General features: G+C 60.8%; 2 non-coding genes across 2 annotated transcripts; both read left to right on the forward strand.

Annotated features, from left to right (window-relative positions):
* Positions 1–7,785: 7,785 nt before the first annotated feature.
* On the forward strand, positions 7,786–9,600 carry LOC142795450 (small subunit ribosomal RNA). The gene has a single exon (XR_012893037.1). It is a non-coding gene; the product is annotated as a small subunit ribosomal RNA (ribosomal RNA).
* A 1,719-nt stretch (positions 9,601–11,319) lies between these two features.
* Positions 11,320–11,472, forward strand: LOC142795448 (5.8S ribosomal RNA). The gene has a single exon (XR_012893035.1). It is a non-coding gene; the product is annotated as a 5.8S ribosomal RNA (ribosomal RNA).
* Positions 11,473–12,500: the final 1,028 nt, after the last annotated feature.

The following is a 12,500-nucleotide window of genomic DNA, read 5'->3' on the forward strand; positions in this document are numbered from 1 at the left end:
CACAGTTTTCCCGGTGGTGCCGCACCCGGGCTCGCCCCGGCAGACGCGTTTTTTTTTTCTTTCGCCCCGGCTGACGCAGTTTTCGCGCCGCCCCGGCAGACGCGGTTTTCGCGCCGCCCCGGCAGACGCGGTTTTTTGCGCCGCCCCGGCTGACGCAGTTCGGACTTGGCACTTTTTGGCTGAGCCTGGCTGGCGGCCCACTCACTCGATCGCCATGTCTGTTTGCCACAGTTTTCCCGGTGGTGCCGCACCCGGGCTCGCCCCGGCTGACGCAGTTTTCGCGCCGCCCCGGCTGACGCGGTTTCGTGCCGCCCCGGCAGACGCGGTTTTTTGCGCCGCCCCGGCTGACGCGGTTTTTTGCCGCCCCGGCTGACGCAGTTCGGACTTGGCACTTTTCGGCTGTGCCTGGCTGGCGGCCCACTCACTCGATCGCCATGTCTGTTTGCCACAGTTTTCCCGGTGGTGCCGCACCCGGGCTCGCCCCGGCAGACGCGTTTTTTTTTTTCTTTCGCCCCGGCTGACGCAGTTTTCGCGCCGCCCCGGCTGACGCGGTTTCGTGCCGCCCCGGCAGACGCGGTTTTTTGCGCCGCCCCGGCTGACGCGGTTTTTGCCGCCCCGGCTGACGCAGTTCGGACTTAGCACTTTTTGGCTGAGCCTGGCTGGTGGCCCACTCACTCGATCGCCATGTCTGTTAGCCACAGTTTTCCCGGTGGTGCCGCACCCGGGCTCGCCCCGGCTGACGCAGTTTTCGCGCCGCCCCGGCTGACGCGGTTTCGTGCCGCCCCGGCAGACGCGGTTTTCGCGCCGCCCCGGCTGACGCGGTTTTTGCCGCCCCGGCTGACGCAGTTCGGACTTAGCACTTTTCGGCTGTGCCTGGCTGGCGGCCCACTCACTCGATCGCCATGTCTGTTTGCCACAGTTTTCCCGGTGGTGCCGCACCCGGGCTCGCCCCGGCTGACGCAGTTTTCGCGCCGCCCCGGCTGACGCGGTTTCGTGCCGCCCCGGCAGACGCGGTTTTCGCGCCGCCCCGGCTGACGCGGTTTCGTGCCGCCCCGGCAGACGCGGTTTTTTGCCGCCCCAGCTGACGCAGTTCGGACTTAGCACTTTTTGGCTGAGCCTTGCTGGCGGCCCACTCACTCGATCGCCATGTCTGTTTGCCACAGTTTTCCCGGTGGTGCCGCACCCGGGCTCGCCCCGGCAGACGCGTTTTTTTTTTTCTTTCGCCCCGGCTGACGCAGTTTTCGCGCCGCCCCGGCAGACGCGGTTTTCGCGCCGCCCCGGCAGACGCGGTTTTTTGCGCCGCCCCGGCTGACGCGGTTTTTTGCCGCCCCGGCTGACGCAGTTCGGACTTGGCACTTTTTGGCTGAGCCTGGCTGGCGGCCCACTCACTCGATCGCCATGTCTGTTTGCCACAGTTTTCCCGGTGGTGCCGCACCCGGGCTCGCCCCGGCTGACGCAGTTTTCGCGCCGCCCCGGCTGACGCGGTTTCGTGCCGCCCCGGCAGACGCGGTTTTTTGCGCCGCCCCGGCTGACGCGGTTTTTTGCCGCCCCGGCTGACACGGTTCGGACTTTGCACTTTTCGGCTGTGCCTGGCTGGCGGCCCACTCACTCGATCGCCATGTCTGTTTGCCACAGTTTTCCCGGTGGTGCCGCACCCGGGCTCGCCCCGGCAGACGCGTTTTTTTTTTTTTTTCTTTCGCCCCGGCTGACGCAGTTTTCGCGCCGCCCCGGCTGACGCGGTTTCGTGCCGCCCCGGCAGACGCGGTTTTTTGCGCCGCCCCGGCTGACGTGGTTTTTGCCGCCCCGGCTGACGCAGTTCGGACTTTGCACTTTTTGGCTGAGCCTGGCTGGCGGCCCACTCACTCGATCGCCATGTCTGTTTGCCACAGTTTTCCCGGTGGTGCCGCACCCGGGCTCGCCCCGGCAGACGCGTTTTTTTTTTTCCTTCGCCCCGGCAGACGTGGTTCCCCCCCCCCTCCGTCTTTCTTTTTGTTTTTTTTTTTCGCCGCGGCTGAAGTGGATTTTTCGGTGCCTCGACGCCCCGGCTGACGCAGTTTTTGCGCCGCCCCGGCTGACGCGGTTTTCGCGCCGCCCCGGCTGACGCGGTTCCGACTTTGCACTTTTTGGCTCACCCCGGCTGGCGGCCCACTCACTCGATCGCCAGGTCTGTTTGCCCCGGTGGTTCCACCGCCAGGCTTAAGCGCGAACTTTTTTTGTTTGTTTTCTTTTGATTAAGCGCAAGCTTTTTTCTTTGTTTTCTTTTGATTAAGCGCGGGCTTTTTTCTTTGTTTTTTTTGCATTCGCGGCTGACGCGGTTGGGACTTCGCGTTTGTTCGGCCGCCACGGGTTTTGGCGCACTCGCTCGGTTGCTTGTTGTTGCCACTTGTTGCGAACCCAGGTTTCTTGAGCGAGCGCGGGCGTTTTTTCTTCCTTTCTTTCTTTGTTCTATGTGTTAGCGAATCGGCCTTTAATATCACACGAGGACTCACAACCAACAATTTTCAGTTTGAAGTGTAAAAAATCTGCAGGTGTTGACGTAACTGACTTGCCCCGTACCCTTGAGTACATCCATGAAGTTCTCGTAGTACTACTAAATCGCATTATTCCAAGTGGAGAAATTCCCATAAACTTGCAAACCTCTACACGAAAATCGGTGCGCGTGATAAAGTTGAAAATTATCGTCCGATATCAAATGTGCCTTCTATAACACAAATTCTAGGAAAAAAAAAAAAAAAACACTTGTTCGCCGTTTTCTGCGCCGTGACTGGCAGCACTCCGGCGAAGCGAAACGGGGTCGATTCGAGCACGATATCGGCGTCTTTCGACGTGCTCGCCGGCGACCGTCGCACGAGTACGTCGCACGAGCGCGTCTGCCGGGGCGCCGTTTGCGAAGCCGACGCAAAAGTGGGAACCGCCGCTCGGATGATCGCCGCTTTCGGCAGAGTGAGTGTTGGCACTCCGGGGAAGCGAAACAGCGTGAATGCGCCCACGAAATCGGCGTATTTTGAAGTGCCCGCCGGCGACCGTCGCACGAGTACGGTAAACCGCGTCAGCCGGGGCGTAGTTCGGGACGCCGACGAAAAAGTGGGAAGCGCAACTCGGATCTTCGCCGTTTTTGCAGGAGTGAGTGGCGGCCCTCCTGCGAGACCAAGAAGCATCGATTCGTGCACGAATTCGGCGCCTTTCGACGTGATCGCCGGCGACCGTCGCTCGAGTAGGGCAAACCGCGTCTGCCGGGGCGGGCTTCGGGACGCCGATGCGAAAGTGGGAAACGCTGCTCGGATGTTCGCCGTTTTTGGCCGAGTGAGTGCTGGCACACGGGCGAAGCCAAACGGGGCCGATTACGGCACGATATCGGCGTCTTTCGACGTGCCCGCCGGCGACCGTCGCACGAGTACGGTAAACCGCGTCAGCCCGGGCGGAGTTCGGGACGCCGATGCGAAAGTGGAGAACGCCGCTCGGATCTTCGCCGTTTTTGGAGGAGTGAGTGGCGGCACTCCGGAGAAGCCAAGGAGCGCCAATTAGCGCACGATATCGGCGTCTTTCGACGCGCTCGCCGGCGACCGTCGCACGAGTAGGGCAAACCGCGTCTGCCGGGGCGGGGTTTACGACGCCGACGCAAAAGTGGGAACCGCCGCTCGGATGTTGGCCGTTTTTGGCAGAGTGAGTGCTGGCACTCCGGCGACGCGAAAGAGCGCGAATGCGCCCACGAAAGTGGCGTATTTGGACGTGCGTGACGGCGACCGCTGCAGGAGTACGAAAAACCACGTCAGCCGGGGCGAGCGACACACGGCGGTCTGGGTGCTTATCGCTGCTATTATAGGGGCACCCCGGCAGACGCAGAAAAAAAAAAAAAATTTTCGACCTTCTTTTTTGCTGGTCGAGCTCGGGTAACCCAGGTCGCAATGGGAGCCGCGCACGAAAGCGGCGTCGCGAGACGCGTTCGCGGTCGCTAGTCGCACGAGCTCGGCAACCGCGTCAGCCGGCGCGGAGTTCGGGATGCCGACGGCTAAGTGGGTACCGCTGCTCGGATGTTCGCCGTTTTTGGCCGAGTGAGTGCTGGCACTCCGGTGAAGCCAAGGAGCGCCAATTCGTGCACGATATCGGCGTCTTTCGACGTGCCCGCCGGCCACCGCCGCACGAGTACGGCAAACCGCGTCTGCCGGGGCGGGGTTCGCGACGCGTACGCAATAGTGGGAACCGTCGCTCGGATGTTCGTCGTCTTTGGCCGAGCGAGTGCTGGCACTCCGGCGAAGCGAAACGGGGCCGATTCGGGCACGATATCGGCGTATTTCGACGTGCTCGCCGGCGACCGTCGCACGAGTACGGCAAAGCGCGTCTGCCGGGGCGAGGTTTGCGACGCCGACGAAAAAGTGGGAAGCGCCGCTCGGATCTTCGCCGTTTTTGCAGGAGTGAGTGGCGGCCCTCCTGCGAGACCAAGAAGCATCGACTCGCGCACGATATCGGTGTCTTTCGACGTGCCCGCCGGCCACCGCCGCACGAGTACGGCAAACCGCGTATGCCGGGGCGGGGTTGGCGACGCCGACGCAAAAGTGGGAACCGCCACTAGGATGTTCGCCGTTTTTGGCAGAGTGAGTGCTGGCACTCCGGCGAAGCGAAAGAGCGCGAATGCGCCCACGAAAGTGGCGTGTTTGGACGTGCTTGACGACGACCACCGCAGGAAAACGAAAAACCACGTCAGCCGGGGCGAGCGACCCATGGCGGTCTGGGTGCTTATCGCTGCTATTATAGGGGCACCCCGGCAGACGCAAAAAAAAAAAAAAAATTTTTTTCGACATTCTTTTTTGCTCGTCGACCTCGGGTGACCCAGGTCGCAGTGGGAGCCGCGCACGAAAGCGGCGTCGCGAGACGGCTTCGCGGTCGCTAGTCGCACGAGCTCGGCAACCGCGTCTGCCGGGGCGGAGTTCGGGACGCCGACGGCTAAGTGGGAACCGCCGCTCGGATGTTCGCCGTTTGTGGCCGAGTGAGTGCTGGCACTCCGGCGAAGCCAAACGGGGCCGATTCCGGCACGATATCGGCGTCTTTCTACGTGCTCGCCGGCGACCGTCGCACGAGTACGGCAAAGTGCGTCTGCCGGGGCGGGGTTTGCGACGCGTACGCAATAGTGAGAACCGTCGCTCGGATGTTCGTCGTCTTTCGCCGAGCCAGTGCTGGCAATCCGGCGAAGCCGAACGGAGCCGATTCGGGCACGATATCGGCGTCTTTCCACGTGCTCGCCGGCGACCGTCGCACGAGTACGGTAAACCGCGTCAGCCGGGGCGGAGTTCGGGACGCCGATGCGAAAGTGGGAAGCGCCGCTCGGATCTTCGCCGTTTTTGGAGGAGTCAGTGGCGGCACTCCGGTGAAGCCAAGGTGCGCCAATTCGCGCACGATATCGGCGTCTTTCGACGTGCCCGCCGGCCACCGTCGCACGAGTACGGCAAACCTCGTCTGCCGGGGCGGGGTTTGCGACGCCGACGCAAAAGTGGGAACCGCCGCTCGGATGTTCGCCGTTTTTGGCAGAGTGAGTGCTGGCACTCCGGCGAAGCGAAAGAGCGCGAATGCGCCCACGAAAGTGGCGTGTTTGGACGTGCTTGACGACGACCACCGCAGGAAAACGAAAAACCACGTCAGCCGGGGCGAGCGACCCATGGCGGTCTGGGTGCTTATCGCTGCTATTATAGGGGCACCCCGGCAGACGCAAAAAAAAAAAAAAATTTTTTTCGACATTCTTTTTTGCTCGTCGACCTCGGGTGACCCAGGTCGCAGTGGGAGCCGCGCACGAAAGCGGCGTCGCGAGACGGCTTCGCGGTCGCTAGTCGCACGAGCTCGGCAACCGCGTCTGCCGGGGCGGAGTTCGGGACGCCGACGGCTAAGTGGGAACCGCCGCTCGGATGTTCGCCGTTTGTGGCCGAGTGAGTGCTGGCACTCCGGCGAAGCCAAACGGGGCCGATTCCGGCACGATATCGGCGTCTTTCTACGTGCTCGCCGGCGACCGTCGCACGAGTACGGCAAAGTGCGTCTGCCGGGGCGGGGTTTGCGACGCGTACGCAATAGTGAGAACCGTCGCTCGGATGTTCGTCGTCTTTCGCCGAGCCAGTGCTGGCACTCCGGCGAAGCCGAACGGAGCCGATTCGGGCACGATATCGGCGTCTTTCCACGTGCTCGCCGGCGACCGTCGCACGAGTACGGTAAACCGCGTCAGCCGGGGCGGAGTTCGGGACGCCGATGCGAAAGTGGGAAGCGCCGCTCGGATCTTCGCCGTTTTTGGAGGAGTCAGTGGCGGCACTCCGGTGAAGCCAAGGTGCGCCAATTCGCGCACGATATCGGCGTCTTTCGACGTGCCCGCCGGCCACCGTCGCACGAGTACGGCAAACCTCGTCTGCCGGGGTGGGGTTTGCGACGCCGACGCAAAAGTGGGAACCGCCGCTCGGATGTTCGCCGTTTTTGGCAGAGTGAGTGCTGGCACTCCGGCGAAGCGAAAGAGCGTGAATGCGCCCACGAAAGTAGCGTATTTGGACGTGCTTGACGGCGACCGCCGCAGGAGTACGAAAAACCACGTCAGCCGGGGCGAGCGACCCACGGCGGTCTGGGTGCTTATCGCTGCTATTATAGGGGCACCCCGGCAGACGCAGAAAGAAAAAAAAAAATGGGGACATGGCGTGCGTCACCGTGCGGCTTCGCAGCGTTGCCGAAGTCGCCGAGCCCTTCGACTGAGCCGAACGGCGGACAGGGAACGTTGGTCGGCCGTTCTAACCTGTCGGTGCCACGCCGAGACGTCGTTAAGGAAAACCGCGTCGTGGGCCTCTACGACGCCGTCGAGTCGTTGTACGTTTGGTGTCCAGCGTGTCGGCGGCGAGTAGCGGACACGTCGTTCACGACTTCGGTCTTTCGCAGTCGACGCGAACTTGCGGAGAGTCGTGGTGCCTCACGTTTTCGGCAGAAACCGCGGCGGAATTTTCCCGTGCGTGCGCGCACGACCTCGGTGCTGTGCCGTCAGCGTAGTGTTGCACAAACTCGTGGCCTACCCAAGGTGCGGTACGTTTGCGGCCGTATCCTCGGTGGGAATTTCGTGAGTAGGGTCGCAAATTCTACGACCTCGGCGGGTTTGAGAGCGACGTAGACTTGTGGCACGCTCAACATGCCACACGTTTCGGGGCACACCCGCGGTGAAATTTTCTCGAGTACGCTCGTATTAGGGCCCAAGGAGGTCTGGGTACTTATCGCTGCTATTATGTGGGGGTTCTCGTGAGCGGCGTACGCGAAAGCGACCGGGTGTCTGATATGCGGCGGGCTTCGGCCTCGTCAAGCGTGTCCTCGGGTCTGCTCCAGGGGAATCCACGGCAGTCGTCTGCAGCCTCATCCGCTTGATGCGTTAGGGGCTGGTTGTCGGACGGTGCCGTTTTACCACGATATCGAGGTGTGTTCCGTGTCGTCCTCGGGCGATTCAGATGCGAAAGCGCCGAAGACGCGGGCGTGACCCGTCGTCTGGCGGCTTTGCAGTCTCGGCTCCGTTGCTAGTTCCGGCCGGTCCACCGACAGTGCAGCGGGCTTGGGCAACCCGCACGGCGCGACCGAGTCGATGCAACGAAAAAGAGCGAGCATGAACGTGCTTCTTGCCGCACGGCTCCCACTCGTCTTTCGGGAAGGTTGTGCCGTAGCGAGCTCGAACGCCGTCATCTCGGAGTGCAAAATAAGCGTGTTGGGGCGCCTGAAGGTGGCCTCCGCCGCACACAGACTGCGTCCGGCCCGCCGAGGGCGAGGACGGACGCGCAGTCGAACGATTACCTGGTTGATCCTGCCAGTAATCATATGCTTGTCTCAAAGATTAAGCCATGCATGTCTAAGTACATGCCGAAATAAGGCGAAACCGCGAATGGCTCATTAAATCAGTTATGGTTCCTTAGATCGTTTCTTCCTACTTGGATAACTGTGGCAATTCTAGAGCTAATACATGCAGTGAGCCTGGAGCCCTTTGGGTAACGGGTGCTTTTATTAGACCAAGATCGATCGGGTTTCGGCCCGTATTGTGTGGTGACTCTGGATAACTTTGTGCTGATCGCATGGCCACGAGCCGGCGACGTTTCTTTCAAGTGTCTGCCTTATCAACTTTCGATGGTAGGTTACTTGCTTACCATGGTTGTTACGGGTAACGGAGAATCAGGGTTCGATTCCGGAGAGGGAGCCTGAGAAACGGCTACCACATCCAAGGAAGGCAGCAGGCGCGCAAATTACCCACTCCCGGCACGGGGAGGTAGTGACGAAAAATAACAATACGGGACTCTTTTGAGGCCCCGTAATTGAAATGAGTACACTCTAAATCCTTTAACGAGGATCAATTGGAGGGCAAGTCTGGTGCCAGCAGCCGCGGTAATTCCAGCTCCAATAGCGTATACTAAAGCTGCTGCGGTTAAAAAGCTCGTAGTTGGATCTCAGTTCCAGACGAGTAGTGCATCTACCCGATGCGACGGCTCGGACTGAACATCATGCCGGTTCTTTCTTGGTGCACTTCATTGTGTGCCTCGAGATGGCCGGTGCTTTTACTTTGAAAAAATTAGAGTGCTCAACGCAGGCGAGTCGCCTGAATAAACTTGCATGGAATAATAGAACAAGACCTCGTTTCTGTTCTGTTGGTTTTTGGAATACGAGGTAATGATTAAGAGGGACGGACGGGGGCATTCGTATTGCGGCGCTAGAGGTGAAATTCTTGGACCGTCGCAAGACGAACTACTGCGAAAGCATTTGCCAAGAATGTTTTCATTGATCAAGAACGAAAGTCAGAGGTTCGAAGGCGATCAGATACCGCCCTAGTTCTGACCATAAACGATGCCAACCAGCGATCCGCCTGAGTTACTCAAATGACTCGGCGGGCAGCTTCCGGGAAACCAAAGTATTTGGGTTCCGGGGGAAGTATGGTTGCAAAGCTGAAACTTAAAGGAATTGACGGAAGGGCACCACCAGGAGTGGAGCCTGCGGCTTAATTTGACTCAACACGGGAAAACTTACCCGGCCCGGACACTGGGAGGATTGACAGATTGAGAGCTCTTTCTTGATTCGGTGGATGGTGGTGCATGGCCGTTCTTAGTTGGTGGAGCGATTTGTCTGGTTAATTCCGATAACGAACGAGACTCTAGCCTATTAAATAGGTGCGGGGTTCCCAGCACCTTACAACCTTCTTAGAGGGACAAGCGGCTCCTAGCCGCACGAAACAGAGCAATAACAGGTCTGTGATGCCCTTAGATGTCCGGGGCCGCACGCGCGCTACACTGAAGGAAGCAGCGTGTCTTTATCCCTGTCTGAAAAGACTGGGTAACCCGTGGAACTTCTTTCGTGATTGGGATAGGGGCTTGCAATTGTTCCCCTTGAACGAGGAATTCCCAGTAAGCGCGAGTCATAAGCTCGCGTTGATTACGTCCCTGCCCTTTGTACACACCGCCCGTCGCTACTACCGATTGAATGATTTAGTGAGGTCTTCGGACCGATGTCCGGCGCGGCCTTTCGGTTGCGCCGGTCTGTTGGAAAGATGACCAAACTTGATCATTTAGAGGAAGTAAAAGTCGTAACAAGGTTTCCGTAGGTGAACCTGCGGAAGGATCATTAACGGATTGTGAAGGGTGAGCGCCTCAGCTGCGTCTGCGCCCGACACTTTCTGCCGCTGACCCCGTTTGGACGCGGGGTCGGCTTTTCCCCACGGGGCTGCCTGAATGTGGAGCGGCACCCCGTGACAAATTGTTGCGCCCAGCGGACGCCAACACCGCGACCTTGGACGGTCGGCCAGGTGGCGGACGCGGGTACAAACGGCGCAACGCACTCATAGGTCGGCTTTCGACCCGCCACTGCACCGTGGCTCGAAGCGCTCGAAATGCGCGACCCGACCGCTGCGGGACCGCCTAGTACTGTAAACAGGAGCGGCGGAGCGCGAACGGCGAGTCGTGGTTACGTCGGTAGAAGGCGAGGCTGCGCGTTCCCGAAACGCCAGCCGAGTGCCCTCCCGACCGTTCGAGCGTGCAAGAACGAGACCCGACAATCGCGCGGCGACTGCCAAGTACGAGAGGAACGGCACAAGCGTCGGCGGTCGGTCAAGGAACTGGCGATGTGACGGGTCCGCTGTGCACCAGTGCATACCGTCCCGCCGTCCGCGGCAAGCGCCTCCGCGTCCTCGGGTGACGGAGGCTGCCGGTCGGTTCTTGCAGGCGAGGGATCTCGCTGGCACCGGTTCGCGTTGACGCGCGGCCGGTCATGGCACGGCGATGCGACGGCCGAGGTGCGCAGTACTCGATGGAGGAACCGCACGCTCCGATGACCGTCCCGCCCTCCGCGGCGTATGCGTACCGACCGTAATGGTTGCAGCAGCGCCGGCCGGCTTTTGAATTCGCCACACGAAACACGGTGCGAGATCGCGGTTAGGGGAGCGTCGACGTTGCCAGGCGTTTTGCTTGCTGCCGAGGGAAAGGCGGCACGGCCACGTCGCGCTCGTCGCGATTAGCGGGTCTGCGCGCTTTGGGAAGGTGCCGCAACGACTTGCCGAAAGAGGAAGCACGGAAGAACGAGGGACTTGGACGTCCCGACAATTGAACGCACTTGCGGCCAGGCCCTTGCTGGCTTCGTTCTTCCGCCTCGAGTAGGCTCGTACGCGGCTCCGGCGCCGAAAGTGGTCCTTGGCACCGACTTCGGTGGACGTGGGAAGTGCCGCGCAAGTACGGCGCGCCTGGCTCCACCTGTTGGCTAAAGTAGGCAGCCGGATCGGCATTTTGGTGTGCGGTGGCAAACCGTGGATGCGAAAAAAGCTTGTGCGATTTCGTGGAACAAAAAGCGGGGGTCCCCCTTTTTATGCGGAGGAGACCGACCCGCCCGCCGTGGTGAACCGCGACGCCACGGTAAAAACGGGAGAGGCTTGTCGATGGGACCGTGCATCCCGCGCTCCACGGAGGCCGGGAGGCGGCCGCCCGAGGAAATGTGTAGCCGTCGAGGCCCGCATCTGCGTGCACTCTTATCCAAATGGGTGTACCGCAGGCATTTTCTGGTTAGGCGGGCCAATGAGAGCGAGCACACAACGATACCTACGGGTCCGGCTTGGAGAACCGGCTTCGACGCCTCCCGAGTATTTATAGAGGGGTGGACCACGAAAGCACTCGCAAGTAGCGGAAGCGAAACGCCGTCCGAAACACACCGTTTGCTCGATTTGCGGCAGCCGAAAAAGGCGCGGCAGAGTTTTGGAGTCCAAGCGTGCGCTGAAAAGCGCCCTTCTTGGCCACTGTTTGGCCGAGTGCCAGAAACGTTTGGTTTTGACTGTACGGAATTGAACAAACACTTTTTCACGACTCTAAGCGGTGGATCACTCGGTTCTCGGGTCGATGAAGAACGCAGCCAGCTGCGAGACTTGGTGTGAATTGCAGGACACACTGAGCACTGATTCTTTGAACGCACATTGCGGCCTTGGGTCTTCCCTTGGCTTCGTCTGTCTGAGGGTCGGATCACATATCAAGAGAGCCTTCGGCGCACAAGGGAACGTGAGCCGTCGACTCGTTTTGACCGCGTCGGCAACACGGACAGCACGCTGAACACCTCACAGCGAGCGCCAACAGCGGCCACTCAAGGGCGAGACGGTGGCGACCGTCGTGCCAGAGCCCAACCGAAACGGGGGCGACCGACTGCATTGAGGATGTGGCACCTCGTTGAGACCGCCGCAGGACTTCGAGTCGGAAGGAAGCCTGCAGGGAAAGTGCGGTCGAGGTTGCGTACTCCTCTCTGCGACCGGGCGCGCAAGAGCTGCGAGAGCCACGGACGCGCAACTTTAACGCACGGTAAACACGAGGAGCGAAAGCCGGCCAGCAAAGCTTCTCCAGCCGTGCGCAAAGTGCGCGAGATCGCAGCCTTGCGTTGCGCTTGTTGCCCTCGAAGTAAGCAGGGTGTCCCGTAGACCGGGCGCTCGAACACGCTGCGGGGCCGTGCCTCCTCCAGGCTTTGCCGCGCGAACAGGGAACGTTCGCGCGCAAAGCGCAGGGAGGTGAGGAGGCTGCGCCCGACGTTTGCGGTTCGCTGCGTACGCGGTTGATGCGGAGAGCACGGCGCGACGACTTGCCGCGAAGCGGAAAAAGTCTCCCGCACGAGTTGGCGAAACGTTGGCGAAGCTTAAGGCGTTCTCGTCGTAGTCCGCCGTCGGTCTAAGTGCTTCGCAGTTCCCGTCCCGTTCAAAAAACTGGGCCACTCCAGTTGGGGCGGGGGCGACGCTACACGAGACGATGCCTCTCGCCAGGCTGCGTGGCTGCCCTTGCGGCGGCGGCGACTGGCCTCGGCGGTGTTTGGGCTTTCGACACGGTCGTTTATCACGCAACTGCTCGGACGACGCACGCGCGCAGCGGAATGCCGCTTGCCAGCCTTGTGAAGATGTGACCCTGTACAGGGTTGCGGGCGCACTTGGTAGGGCGTCGTACTCGGTTCGCGATGGGTTTACGAACGTGTCCCGTCACTTCCACGTCACACCGGTTGTGCGCCGCACG

This window comes from Rhipicephalus microplus, unplaced genomic scaffold (genome assembly GCF_043290135.1).
Source record: "Rhipicephalus microplus isolate Deutch F79 unplaced genomic scaffold, USDA_Rmic scaffold_680, whole genome shotgun sequence".
NCBI lineage: Eukaryota > Metazoa > Arthropoda > Arachnida > Ixodida > Ixodidae > Rhipicephalus > Rhipicephalus microplus.